Genomic DNA, 11962 nt, shown 5'->3' on the forward strand with positions numbered 1-11962 from the left:
ATGTTACTCAGCAATCTGTAAGCATATTCAACATCATCGAAGTTTGGGGCATTTACATTTACAAACAAAACCCTCTTTTGTGAAAAAGTACCAGCAACCATGAGGTATCTGCCATTCCTATCAGCAATAACATCAGTGGATGAGAACTGAACTTTTCTGCTAACTAAAATGGCGACTCCTCTAGCTTTTGAATTAAAATTTGAGTGGAAAACTTGAGCCACCCAAGGGCAATGTAACCTACGGTGATCTTTGACGCGAAGGTGAGTCTCCTGCAAGAATACTATATCAGAGTTTAAACGTTTCAAGTGCGCAAAAACCTTAGATCGCTTAACAGGATTCCCCATACCTCTGATATTCCAACTGATAAATCTGAGAGGTGTGCCTGACCCAGCCATGCTGGGATCTATAATGCCATTAACATTTAAATAAAAAAATAACATAAAAAAATGAAAATGGTCATAGAGAGCCGGGGTGGAACACCCACCCCCCAACATACCCCCAAACACAAATACACCCAAAGTCCCCATATAACCATAGAACAAAGGAGACAGCAGTGTTTCCCACAATAACCAAAAGTTGTCCACAATAGCGTTGAACAACCCGGAGACCATGCAGAATAGACAAAGGTAAGAGAGAAAAAAAACTCCCGCCGATCTCAACACTGTTTAACAGTATGCACATGAATATAGTAAAGCACGTAAACATGCAAAATGACAAATAATAGTAGGCCCTCAGTCCTGTACTATCAGATGGAGAAAGCATAAAATGAGGTAGTGCTGATCATATCTGAAGTACAAAATACAAAATACATATATTATGTTAATCACATACAGTAAGATTAAAGGAAAAAAAAAATACCTGCTATAAACAAACAGTGACACTAACCTAGTTAGTGTAGCAAGCCAGAAAACCTGAAAATCTACTGAAAAAAAATACTGAACATGTAGATAAATAAGGCTGGTGAGTCCACAAACTAAGGAATAATAGAACAAAAATCTGAAAAGCTACTAGAGCTCACCCAGAAATCAAAGTTTTGACATAGTCGCTGGCTTCATCCGCAGAAACAAAGTCCTTCTCAACACCGTTGTATGTGATGCGAAGTCGCGCTGGATGAATCCGACCACATGCCGACAATGCCACGAAGTTGGCGTCTGACCTCGTTAAAATCTGCACACAATGGCTCGTGGACGATCACCAGGCTTGGGTTTGGGTTGGAGGGTCCGGTGGGACCTGTCCAAAAGCGGCTCTTTTTCCAGACCCAACGCTTCCTTCAGTAAGGCAGCTACACATAACTGCACATATACATACAATTTCTTTTTGATTAATGCATATACACATTCATTATGTCATCATCACTATTCATTATGTCATCATCACTATTCATTATGTCATCATCACTATTCAATAAGACATCAACTTTCTTTTTGATTAATGCATAAACACATCAACTTTCTTTTTATTATATCATCACCATTCATTATGTCATCATTACTATTCATTATGACATCAACTTTCTTTTTTTAAAGCATATACACATCAACTTTCTTTTAATAAATGCATATACATATCAACTTTCTTTTTAATAAATGCATATACACATCAACTTTCTTTTTATTATATCATCACCATTCATTATGTCATCATCACAATTCATTATGACATCAACTTTCTTTGATATTAATGCATACACGCATCAACTCTCTTTTAAATAAATGCATACACACATCAACTTTCTTTTTGATTAATGCATATACACATCAACTTCCTTTTTGATTTATCATCACCATTCATTATGACATCAACTTTCTTTTTAATAAATGCATATACACATCAACTTTCTTTTTGATTATTGCAAATACACATCAACTTTCTTTTTAATAAATGCATATACACTTCAACTTTCTTTTAGATTTATTCATATACACATCAACTTTCTTTTTCAATAATGCATATACACATTCATTATGTCATCATCACAATTCTTTATGACATCAACTTTCTTTTAGATCAATGCAGTGTGTTCATTTAAATATGGATACACCTACATGTAGGGCTACGAGATTGCAATATAAGCCTATATATTACTATTAGGAGTATACATATGTTAAGGATGCATAAAATAAATAAACTTCAACTGGGATTTTTTTTTTTGCTAGCTCTGGAGGGAACTACTAGAATTGTTGGGCCCTTGTAAATTACAGAATGTGGTATAGACCTACTCCAACTGTGAAGGGTCTCGAGATAACTCTTGATACTATATTGATACTATAAATTAAATTGAATTTAATTGAGTCAGTATGGACTTGGGGTGCAGCATGTAACAGGAGAAGGAGAAGTCATCAGTTGGGCCTGTGCCTCGAGGAATGGGGCTATTAATATTACTAGGAGGGGTGGATTCATTTAGACTAACATATTCTCCATCACCCAGCCAGGTTTCAGTAAAACAAAATAAATCAATATCATAATCTGATATTAAATCATTCATCATCTTGCTCAAGGTGAAGGATTAAAGACCCAGTTACTTTAACATCAGAGGGTAAGGTCTTCAATCTTCTGAGGTATGATCCCATCCAGAACCGTGCCATAGCTGCAGTCTTAGATTTTTGGATGGGGCCGTGGCTGCTGTTATGTGTATAGCTGTAAATCTGCTCCCTAAAAACAATAACAGGTCCGGCACTCCTTTTCCTCCTTTCTCCTTTGGCTTCTTCATCACTCTTCTTTGTACTCGTTCCCACTTGAACCTCAACAAGAAATAAAAGATGGCTTGTTCCAGGTCTAAAATAACTTTCTGGGTGGGATAAAAACAGAGCTGATGAGTAAAAGCAAAGGTAAAATCACTGCCTTGATGATTAAAACCATTGCTTCTAGTGTTAGTCCTCTAAGTCTCCAGTATCCTACTCTCTGACTAACTTCCCTTACTGTGTCTGGCCAATTTGTTTCCCACACCCTTCCCAATGAATTTTTTGATCGGTCCTGGTCTCAGTCAGGGGGAGTCCTGTCGCTGTCCACGGCCCATGAAAATCATCTTGCTTCTATTATTTAGCTGCTGTTAAGACTCTGAGTCTTGTTAAGGATAGTTCAAGAAGTACAAAAGGCTCGGCCAAACACAAAGCCCACCAAAAATAGTTTCAACTCATTGGCTTTCCCCTCCAAGGAAGTCTTTAGTAAAAGGCGAAAGACTTATGTGTTATGAGAGAAACCAGAGTGAGTACAGCCGTCTGATCGAGAGCAGCAGAAAACCCTAGTGGACCCAGTCCAAACCATCGTGGTAAGCCTCACTGGGTGTCCAAACTAAAATGATAAGAGGCAACTTGGTAGACTCCTTACTGATGTTTATATCTGTACTCACAATGCCCTGTTTTTAAAACGCCAGCAATCACAAGTCTTGTGAATAAGCAATGGTTGAGTTCACATAAAAGATAGTTGCAAGGTCTACCAAATGTTTAACTTTACAACCCGTAAACTGTTGGAACCTTGGTCCTTCCCTCAAAATGTGAATTACAGATTGTCCAGTCCCTGGCCTTGATAAGCAGAGCAGAGTGGCGCAGCGGAAGCGTGCTGGGCCCATAACCAGAGGTCGATGGATCGAAACCATCCTCTGCTAATTCCTATACTTTGTATCAGTATCAAGTCTGGTAACATTTAATGTCTCCACTTGTGAAGAGTAAACTTAAGCATTAAGTTTATTTCAACCATAAAAATGGAATCTTGTGTGCTCATACCTGCCGTAACACCCATAAAAACTGGAGCTTAATACAATTACTACACTACAGTGCTTGTTGTGCTTTCTGATAGTCTGAGGTATAAAAGAGAGAGCATACCGCTTAGTTTGTGTCACAGGAGGTCTTAGTCTACCACTACGTTCTATAACCCTTCCAGTCAGATTACCACAGGAGGTAATATCTGTTGCAGCTCTTTTAAAGACTCTACCATAATACCTGCTGGAGATACCAGGTCCTCATACATGTAAAGCATGCGCTCTACCACTGAGCTACATCCCCTGAAGAATTTCAGATTTTTTTTTTCCTTTTTTCTGAGATAGACTTAGACTTATCTTTATTAATCCTTTGGGATGACTCCCGCAAGGAAATTGAAATATCCCTGAATGAAAGAAGAAACCTTCGTAAAACATGTAATGTTAATGTTGTATATGGCTTCAAAACCTGTAAATGCAACTGTGGTGGCTGGAAATCAAACCTGGGCTAAATGCTTGCACTGCTATGGTAGCGTAGTCGAAAGTAACACATCTGTTGCCTTTCTGCTGGACATAAAATGTTCACAGCAAATCTTGTAACACATCTGGGCATTAAGACTGAAATAAACGCTAAGAGATACATTGGTGGAGACGGGTGGATTCCAGTACCAATGAGATAAAACAACATATTGTTCATGTAGGCACATCTGCAATTGGTATCCTGTGATGTGTCATTGGTTTGCTAGCAACCGTAAATAATGGCTTCCGGTGTCTGCAGGATTCAAATGTAAAAACCTATTCATTGAATTAGTAACACCACACACGGGCAAATCTTATGCACTTCCTATGTTTGTACATCCTCGGGGAGGCAGCTTGATTGATTGATATGCTCCCTTATTTCTACCATAACAGAGATCTAATATTTTATCAAACTGGTTGGGATGAAATGTCCGGTTCCATTCTAGTCACGGCCAGTCTCAAACACAATCTTGATCTCAGAGTTTTCAAGAGTTTCATGCGAGAAAAGGGTTTGCTGGCGATATACCTGCTGCCAGAAAGAGGGCACAACTTCATTGCGTGTTTTTTTATGTTAGGGTAGTGTCATTTGGGAGGGCGGCGCAGGAGTGTACCTATGTATGTAACATTTCAGCAATTGGCAGGATTTGAACCCATGCCTCCAGAGAGACTGGAGCCTTGCAAACAAAATGTTTGCAAGGGAAAACACTATAACTTAGATTACCTAACTACAGCTCTGATTTAATGCAGGCCAATGTCAGAGATTGTACGGATCTTTCTGCAGACCTTCCACCGGTTAAATACCTATTCCCATACCGGAGGTTGAACCCGGCCAATGGTGAAAACCAGTATCCTAACCCCTAGACCATATGGGACTGACCACATATTAATAACAGGGATTTCATGAATCAATTCATAGTCTGGCTGGAAACAGGCCTTCTCTTGAACGTGAATGAAGAGCTTCTTAAGTAAGTTTCATCTTGAAGCTTTTGAGTGTTCTTATCTGTTTTTATTGCTTAACTATTACCGGACAGCGGGGGCATGGAGCAGAGCAGAGCGGCCGTTAGGGAGGAATCCTCCTCCATGTTCAGCTCCATTTTGAACTGGCGGTGAAAACTTAACGTCGGAACTTTATGATGAATAGAAATGTTGATCACTAAAAAAAAATTGGAGTATTATTTACTTAAGAAAACCTACGCAAGTTTTTGCACTTAGAAATTGTAAGTAAATCCTACAAGGGCAATCATCAAGTAAACTTTACTTGCAGATATAAGTTTCTTTTACTAGCAAACCTCAGGTAATTTACTGATGTTTATTAATATGGTTATTGAATTTTACTCTCTCATTCTTTGTAAATTTTACTTAAACTCTGACTGATTCAAACTGAAAAATCTCACCTAAACCAATGGCTTTTCAAGGTAATTTTAAATACTTTTTTCTAACTTTTATTTATGGACTATATTTAAGTAACATTTACACAACATTTTACATTATTTTTATGCAGTTTAAATTGCCTAAATTTGTTCTTAATGTTTTTGTTTATTGAAGAATGACTTTATAAAAAAATGATGCAACTGTTTAATTTAACAACCCATTATTTTCTCAAGTGAAAAAATATTTTTTCAATAAAACATTTTCCAGCAAGTTTGCATGGCAAAACAACAACAAGGTATAGTTCACCCTAAGATGATTTGTTATTATTTACTTACCCCTTTGTCCTATAGAAGGATTGTGAAGTTTTGTTAACATCCGTGTTCTGCGAGTTTGAGAGACGTTTTTTCCACTCAACATCCAAAAATAAATCAATAATCAATAAAATGTCTCCATACTGCTTGTCTGAGGTAATCCAAGTATCCTGTAGCTCACACATGCCAGACGTTTGTAAAAAACATTACAAACTTGTGTTTTCAGCTTTGTTTGCTCTGGATTACTTCAGATGAGCAGTATGAGACATTTTTTTGATTCATTTTTTGGATGTTTGAAGCCAAGTTGCCGTTCACTGTAGTTTTGTGAGAAACAAACATCTCGGCAAACTCCCAGAAGAGCATGAATGTTGACAAAACGGGGGTGAGTAGATGATGACAGAAATTTCATCTTAGGGTGGCTAAAATGACCCATTGAAAATGCTCCACGACCCACCAGTTGAGAACCTCTGGTTTAACTTGAAATGCTGATCTAACTTATTTTCTTTTGTCCCCAAAACTTAGCCACTCTACATGGCCACATGTTTAATACAGTGCAACAAGTTAAAATAAAAATGACATCATTAAAATGAAGAAAAATAAGAAAAAAGACAAATAGCCACAGAAACAACTGTGCCATATTTTTCTTTTAGCGCCCTCTTTGAAAGACAACTCAGGGGTCAAACATGTGCATTCAAGCTACAAGCTTGTTTCGCAGAGAAAGGATTTTCGGGGACAGCTTAAGGACATCAAGTTCTAGAAGAAGCTTTTGAAAAACTTCAAAAGTGTACTTGTTTTTGGGGGTAACTTAAGTTCATGGCATAAATGATGCCCATGAGCAGGAGACAGGCTTTTGCAACACTTCCACAGTTGTCAAGTACTCAGTCCCTTCAATAAACAATCGACACATCAGTGTTGGATGCTCCTTCATCTTCTTCACTTGTGTGGAAGACACAGATCCTCAGGACTTGTGGAGCCTTTCACCATGTCTTCAACCTGCCTTAGTCTCCAAAGGGTCCCCATGCTGTGGAAGACATCTTGCCCTCGTTCCTGTGCCAAAGACGCCACGTCCCAGTGACGCCAAGGACTACAGACCCGTGGCACTGACCTCCCACATTATGAAGACCCTGGAGAGACTGGTTCTGGAACAGCTGCGGCCCATGGGAGACCTCTCCTGGACCCCCTCCAGTTCGCCTACCAGCCCCGGTTGGGAGTTGAGGACGCCATCATCTTCCTGCTCAACCGCATCTACGCCCACCTGGACAGGCCGGCAAGCACGGTGAGGGTCATGTTTTTTTCGACTTCTCCAATGCTTTCAACACCATCCGGCCGGCCCTGCTGGGTGAGAAGCTGACAGCGATGAAGGTGGATCCCCCCCTTGTGTCCTGGATTGTTGACTACCTGACTGGCAGACCACAGTATGTGCGCCTGCAACACTGTGTATCAGACAGAGTGGTCAGCAACACCGGGGGCCCCGCAGGGGACTGTCCCTCTCTCCCTTCCTCTTCACCATCTACACCACAGACTTCAACTACCACACAGAGTCCTGCCATCTGCAGAAGTTTTCTGATGACTCTGCTGTGGTTGGATGTATCAGCGAGGGGGAGAGGCTGAGTACAGTACTGTGGTGGGGGACTTTGTCACATGGAGTGAGCAGAACCATCTACAGCTCAATGTGACAAAGACCAAGGAGCTGGTGGTGGATCTAAGGAGAGCCAAGGCAGCAGTGAGCCCTGTTTCCATCCAGGGGTTAGTGTGGACATGGTGGAGGACTACAAATACCTGGGAGTGCACTTGGACAATAAACTGGACTGGGCCAAGAACACTCATCTCGTCTCTATTTTCTGAGGAGGCTGAGGTCCTTCAACATCTGCAGGACAAGCTGAAGATGTTTTATGAGTCTGTGGTGGCCAGTGCTATCCTCTTTGCTGTTGCATGCTGGGGCAGCAGGCTGAGGGTAGCGGACGCCAACAGACTCAACAAACTGATTCGCAAGGCCAGTGACGTCGTGGGGTGATCTGGACTCTCTGTCGGGGGTGTCAGGATAGGAGGATGCTGTCCAAACTACATGCCATCTTGGACAATGTCTCGCACCCACTCCATGGCTTGTTGCTCAATCACAGGAGCACTTTCAGTGACAGACTCATTCTCCCAAATGCACTACAGAGCGCCACAGGAAGTCATTCCTGCCTGTGGCCATCAAACCTTTTAACTCCTCCCTCTAGTGTCCTGACACAACACACACACACACACACACACACCACTTAGAGAGGTTGAAACTGGACAATATTATCTGTATTATCTGTTTTGTGCAATAACACTGGACTGACATGTGTGCAATCTCAAATACCACAATTATTATTATTATTATTATTATTTACTTTTCACCATTCCAAATCCTTAATTATGTGAATTATGTAAATAATGTATAATAACATTCCTTTATGTAAATACTGTACGTATCCAATTCCTTATATTTCTTTATTCTTGTATTTCTACTCTATTTATAATATTGTGGCAACTACAACACAGAGTTTCCCTTCGGGGATCATAAATGTAAATGTAAATGTGCTGTATTTATATAGCGCTTTTCCAGTCTTAACAACTGCTCAAAGCGCTTTTACATCTACAGGATACATTCACCATTCAACACACATTCATACACTGTGGCCGGGGCTGCCGTTACAAGGTGCCACCTGCTCATCAGATAAACTTTCACACACATTCACACTCCGATGCGCAGCACCGGGGGCAACTCGGGGTTCAGTGTCTTGCCCAAGGACACTTCGACAATGACTGCAGGGGCGGGGATCGAACCACCAACCTTCCGATTGGCAGGCAACCGCTCTACCACTGAGCCACAGCCGCCCCATAAAGTATTTCTGATTCTGTTCTGACTTGCTCAGCCTGGTCCTCTTGAGCTTCCTCTCTGCTGATATCCTGTAAAATATATGTGAATCCATGTTCAGGTGCATTAAGCATACAGCTTAATTTTTTATTCAAGTTATAGACTAGTGTCAAAATATCAATATTTCAATACTTATCGATCTTAAACATTTAAAATAATTTCACTAAAATTATTATATTAGGAAGTTTAGAAATTTAGTCTTTGAATCATACAAAAAGGAGGAGGTGTTGTTAGGGTCTGGAAACATAAGCTTTGCTTAATCCAACCTTTTCAAACTCTTATAGTACTGTGTACTGTCTGCTGCGGAATTTGGTGTCTTGTGAATATTCAGTTTGAAAAAAAAAAATTCTGATTCTGAAAATATTCCTGTTCCACAGTACCAATAACAGCTGAAGTTTGCATTCGCTTTACACACACAAACAACTGTAGTAAATCAGGCCTTATGGACCTTATGCACAACTCTAGTGATTCCTAAACTTTATTTCCTGTCTCTCATTATTGGAAACACTGAATAATACAGATGTGCATGTAGCATGCCGAGAGGAGAGGACAGAGGAGAGGGGAAGAGAGAAGGGGGGGAGAAAGAGGACAGAGGAGAAGAAAAAACAAGGAGAGGAGAGTGGAAAGAAAGAGAGGGGAGAGAAGAGGAGAAAGGATAGGGGAGGAGAGAGAAATAACACAGGAAAAGGTAGGAGAGGAGAAAAGAAAAGCGAGGAGAGATATAATTACCCCAAATTTTCATGTCAGGAATATGATTAATTCATTGACATTTTAGATTTATTTCTTATGGGATATTGAGTTAATTTAGAGACTTTTAGGAATGCATTCCCACTCACACACTGTGTAATAGGCCATATAGTTTAATTACATCTATGAAAATATCTTTTTGTCATCTCCAACTGGAAGAACCACCTGAATGCACTTACAATAAAGACTACTTATTGAAAGGATGCATTTGATTCTTTTATTGAGTTGTTATAAAAGGCAATGATCACCTAGGAATCCAATACTTCAGTTAATTCTGTCAATTTTCATTTTTTTGCTTTTCATGCATTATACAAACTTTCATCAAGCAATATACAATTTTCATCATTTAGGTAAACTTATTGATTGTTTAAATACATAATTGGTAAATTAAGATTAAATTGGTTCTGTGATGACTTTTTTTTCACACAACAATGCTCAACATTTGTTTGTTTTTGCCTGAACAAGGACAGAAACTGTTTTCAGGCCAACCAGCATGCAAAATAAAATAAAGGGACCAATAAAGGCTCCATTAAAAAAAAAACACATTCTGACAATTATTGATGGTTCAAGCAAGTTGTATTTAAAGGGAAGTGAATAAGAATTCAATATAATGGACTCAAGTGAACTTGAGTCCATTACTCTGAAAATGTTTGAATTTACCTTGTAGTCCTTGATGATTCCCCTGTAGACTCCCCCAGGAATTCCATCAGGGCGCGAATAATGGCATCCCGTCTCGCTTCAATGTGTCGCTGTTTTAACAGACAGAAGATACTTGTGTAAGAAGTACTATATGAATTCACTAATCTATACATGTTGTCAATAGAAACAACATCAAAATTCATACAAAACTATGATCTAACTAACTAACTAAACTACTGGATCTGCATTGGTTGGTCCTCTGAGGGCATTACTCTTAACTGCTGTAGGTTAATCCACTTCAAAGTAACTGTATGCATTTGAAACTTTAAGTCAGCCTTTCCCAAACTATGGGTCGGGACCCAAAGTGGGTTACCTGGCTGAGTGGGAGGACAGAGGTGCTCAAAAGGTGCTCTCTAACTTAAGAAAAAGGCTGCCAAACTTCTCCTTTATGAGCCGAGATAGATCCTTGTCTTCCTCAATCAAAGGTTGAGGATCCTCCTCCTCAGTGTCAAACAATGGCTCATCCTGAGCAACAACTGGATCCGAGTATTTTTTCAATACTTCATCTTTAAAGTCTTCAAGGCCATGTGGAGAATGTTACCTATGTCTGTGCGAGGCGAAGGTTGAATATATGTTTGAGCTGAAGGTGCAGTTTTGAATACACATGCAACTACTTCAAATCTCCTCAAATGGCTTACAAGATGTTCAAAATATTGCCTCTCTGAATCAAACAAGCGGAACTGCACAGGACACAACTGAAAGATAGAATCTCTTTTGATGTCACTGCCTCAGGGTGCTGCCTGGATAAATGAATATTAAGGGCATTGAACGTCTTAAATGAACATGGGCAATCCTTATAAAGGCAAGGCACTGTCTGGCCACGGCTAACCATTCCATGTCTTAGTCTGTAGTGTTTCAACAGTTCTGTCCGTGTGTCAGCTTCAAATCTACATTTTTACAAGGCCATTTCATCTTTTTTTAATCTGAAAAATACAGACAGAAATAATTCAAACTTCATCTGAACTAGATTTTCATGTCAGTATAAAAGTGAACTTAAAACTAAGAATGAGAGGTACCTAGGTTTTTAGATTTACCTTACATTAGCCGTTCAAATCAAATACTGTAGCAGGAGAACTTTTCCGGTGGAGGCTGTGAAATACAAAGAAATCTATTAATGCATCATACTCAAAGTTACTTTAATGCCAGGTATAATGGAGAAGCAGCATTTCTTGGGCTATATTTAATCACTAGAATAGATATAACATCAGATTGTCCTTTCAACTTTTGTATACACTACATTTTATGTAATTTTTTTACCTGAATAGCCAGATGGCTTTGCTTGTGACACAGCTTGCTGTAGTTGCTGCTTGAGAGGGCACTGTGTCAACTGTAGAAAGTTGTTGCTTTGGGCTTAAGGACGAAAACACAAAGAAAAAATAATACATTAAAACTACAGAATCATGTAACCAAAATAACTGTGCCACTGTCAAACCAATGTATTTTTTATAGTATGCGGTCAAAATATTTGAAAATATTGCTCTGATCTTAAAATTACACATCTTTTATACAGAATCGGAACCATTTCCACATATGTTAAATCTTAAATTAAGAAAATCCTGCATTTTTTGCCGCTGTGATTCTGTTCCTCTCCTCAAAAAGCAGTAGAGCATTGCTGGTCTAGATTCACGTTGTTGAGAGAAGCTGTGTCATATGTATCAAGAATATGCAGAATCAAAATTTAAACAGTGTAAACGGAATCAGAATAGAGAACAATGA

General features: G+C 39.3%; 1 long non-coding RNA gene and 1 other non-coding gene across 2 annotated transcripts; both read right to left on the reverse strand.

Annotated features, from left to right (window-relative positions):
* Nucleotides 1-3093: 3093 nt before the first annotated feature.
* LOC116681066 (U5 spliceosomal RNA) lies at nucleotides 3094-3208 on the reverse strand. Its single transcript, XR_004329952.1, has one exon. It is a non-coding gene; the product is annotated as a U5 spliceosomal RNA (small nuclear RNA).
* A 5579-nt stretch (nucleotides 3209-8787) lies between these two features.
* Nucleotides 8788-11661, reverse strand: LOC116681064 (uncharacterized). Its single transcript, XR_004329951.1, has 3 exons — nucleotides 11504-11661; nucleotides 11281-11335; nucleotides 8788-8832 (listed from the first exon to the last, which is right to left on the reverse strand). It is a non-coding gene; the product is annotated as an uncharacterized LOC116681064 (long non-coding RNA).
* Nucleotides 11662-11962: the final 301 nt, after the last annotated feature.

This window comes from Etheostoma spectabile, unplaced genomic scaffold, assembly GCF_008692095.1.
Source record: "Etheostoma spectabile isolate EspeVRDwgs_2016 unplaced genomic scaffold, UIUC_Espe_1.0 scaffold00018539, whole genome shotgun sequence".
NCBI lineage: Eukaryota > Metazoa > Chordata > Actinopteri > Perciformes > Percidae > Etheostoma > Etheostoma spectabile.